We start from the raw sequence: 3,108 nt of genomic DNA, 5'->3' as shown, positions 1-3,108 counted from the left end.
CTGCTACGATATTTACGTGGGTCCTACCTCTTGTCTGATCGTAACCCTTCTTTTTAATATTTTTTCCTTCGATATTTTCCTCTTTTTTATCTTCCAGTTCTCTCTATCTATAGTCGATCTGCTAATATCCGTCCTGTACATTCAAATTGAGCGCTCTCTTCTTGCTATCATTACAAGACACGCCCCAATACTGCTGATTGGCTGCAAGTGTGTTTTGGGACTCGGTCAAAAGCATTTTTCAAAAATTGCTTAGTGCACCTTTAATGAAGTACTGGTTTGGTGATCACCTGAGGAAAAGTATAAAAACCACTACTGTGGTCATCACGGTTCTCTTGCAATAGGACCTGCTGGATGGCAAAAACAGTGCTAGTAGTACTTCAAAAGTAATTGGAATCTGATAATAACTATTGACCATGCCAAAAGAGTTGAAAGAGTTTTGAGTGAGGAAAAGAAGGGTTCAATTCTGGCTTTACGGGATACAGTGAGCGTCAGGTTGCATCCATCCTTAACATTTCAAAGACAGTGGTTCATAAGAACAAGGTCAATCTGCTGACATTGGGGACAACAAAGCTACAGACCGGCAGAGGGTGAAAACGACTCTCCACTGACCAGGATGACCGTCAATTCATTCGAATGTTACTCAAGTAGGATGACATCAAGTGAAAGAATGGAAACCGGCAGCTGGGGTGAAGTGCACGGCAAAACGGTTTGAAACAGGCTCCTAGGGCAGGGCTGAAGTCATGCATAGCTAGAAAAAAGCCCTTCATCAATGAGAAGCAAACAAGAGCCCAGCTGAGGTTTGCAAAAACCATAAAGATTGGACCTTCTCTTACGAGTCCAATTTTCAGCTTTCCCTGTTGAAAAAATCAGCATATGCTGGTTAGGTATGTTTTGAAGCATGGCTGCTGGTTTGAGCTGGTTTAAGGCTGGTTTTAAGATGGTTCTTAGCTGGTCATGTGCTGGTCCTAAGCAACTAGCTCCTGCTCAGGACCAGCACATGACCAGCTAAGGACCAGCTTATACCAGCTATAGAATAAAAGATATTCATTACTCAAACACATACGTATAAATAGTAAAACCAGAGAAACTGATAATTTTGCAGTGGTCTCTTTAAATTTTCCAGAGCTATAAAGCAAATATAGTAAACAGAAGCTCAAATGTGTGTCCAATTCAACAACCTTTTTGGTAACACTTCACAATAACGTTCCATTAGTTGACCTCCGTTATTGCATTAACCAACAATGAGCAAAACATTTTTTGCATGATGTATTCATCTTTGTTAACATTAGTTAATAAAAATACAATTCGTTATAAGTCCATGTTAGCTCAAGTCCATTAAATAGCATTAACAGGTATAATCCTGCTCAGTCCTCACTGCAGGACACTAAAAACTGTTTTTATCCACCTTACTTTGCAACATGGAAGTAAGATGTTTTCTTGGTAAAAGACTTCCAGTTCATTAGCTAGTTCATTTAACAGGTAAAATAACTGGAAGCGAATGACACCGGAAGCCTTGCTCATTTATGTTGCAAATGTCCGCACACGCTCTTACGTTAAAAATAAAGTGGATAAAGAAATGGTTCTTGAAAAATTGTCTGCTGGAAGTTCAATAAGAAGTTCTAATTTCAGTTATATGGACCATCATCTTGCGTTGCAATGCTACAGTATACTGTATATAAAAATGTCAGCTCATTATCCATTAGATCATCAACTGGTAAAAATTTAAACTAATTTTGAAACTGCTTTATCTTTTCAGAAACTTGGTTCCTGGTATTCCATCTCATTCTCAAAAACTGTAAAACTATGCAAAGCTACATATGAATTACGTCATCAAATGGAGAGCATCTTCACTAAAAAGGAGAAAAAACTGGTGACTATTGTCTGTGTTCAGTACAGTAAACATGTTAATTTTCTATTGTGGACATAAGTTGTAGAATTCACAGACTTCTATTTCAAAAATCACTTTCACTGAACTTTTTAGTCTTCTGTATGTCTATAAGTTCCTGACATGCATAGTGGATTATTATTTTTCCTACAGAAAATGTACTCTGAAATGTTGAATGAATAGTTTAAACTACTCAGATATCTAGGACACAGCGTGTACGTACAGTACTTTATCATTTCACTTTACCTATCAGAGCTTGACTGTTTACTCAAATGGGACATATCAAGGAAAAGCAGGCAAATGTACTTATGGAATAACAATTTTACTGTAGAGTTAGATTATATTGAAAAATTAATTGTATTATATCCAAAATGTACTACAGTTAACAGTTTTTGCAGTAGACTGTTCTGACATACCTCTATAAACTATGCCCATGATAGACTCTCCTCATTTTTAATATTTCTTATTTTAATTGTTTTCAATTAGATTACCTCATTGCAATCAATGCATTATTTGATGACAATGTAGTACTGGAAGCAATGTTACCATAAAATTAAAAGCCCAGAATGCATCCATAAAAGGATTATTCTGTTACTTTCAGAACAGATAAAATGACAGACACTTTAATACATATATGCACAGTTGACAGAATACTGCATGAAAAAAGCTTATTGAAACAGTAATGCATTTCAAATATACCGAGTATTGCTGTCATTGCTGAATCTGGGAATGTTGCATGTTGCATTAAAAGCTGCTGCCAGAAATCCAGTAGTACTCTATTGCACTAAGTAACTGAATTTAATACTTGAATTAATGAGACTCAGGGTTTATTTTCATTTGCACAATGTGTGACCACTTAAATCAATGATAAGGAGCTATTTAATTTAATTCTACATTATATGCAACATGGGCCTGCACACATATGAATTAATATAGACTTTCATGTGGACACTTGTATGTGGTTATAGTGTATATAATGAATAAAGGTGTAATAAATGTTCACAAATGAACTTGAGTGGTCATGAAAGTAGCATTGCAGCAGACTGGACAAACATTATTACACACTTATGTATTGTTTTATACTTTTAAAAACTATGACACTGAATACAGAAGATTGTAATTATTCTGTAGAGGGCTGTTTATGCTTTTATTGATTATCAATCAAAACTCTTTGCCAGACTTTTTAATTGCACTCATTTACATTCATTAACCTTGAATCTTAT

The sequence above is a fragment of the Sinocyclocheilus rhinocerous genome, unplaced genomic scaffold (genome assembly GCF_001515625.1).
Source record: "Sinocyclocheilus rhinocerous isolate Xijiao unplaced genomic scaffold, SAMN03320098_v1.1 scaffold419, whole genome shotgun sequence".
NCBI classification, from domain to species: Eukaryota; Metazoa; Chordata; class Actinopteri; order Cypriniformes; family Cyprinidae; genus Sinocyclocheilus; species Sinocyclocheilus rhinocerous.
This window is presented reverse-complemented; position numbering follows the sequence as displayed.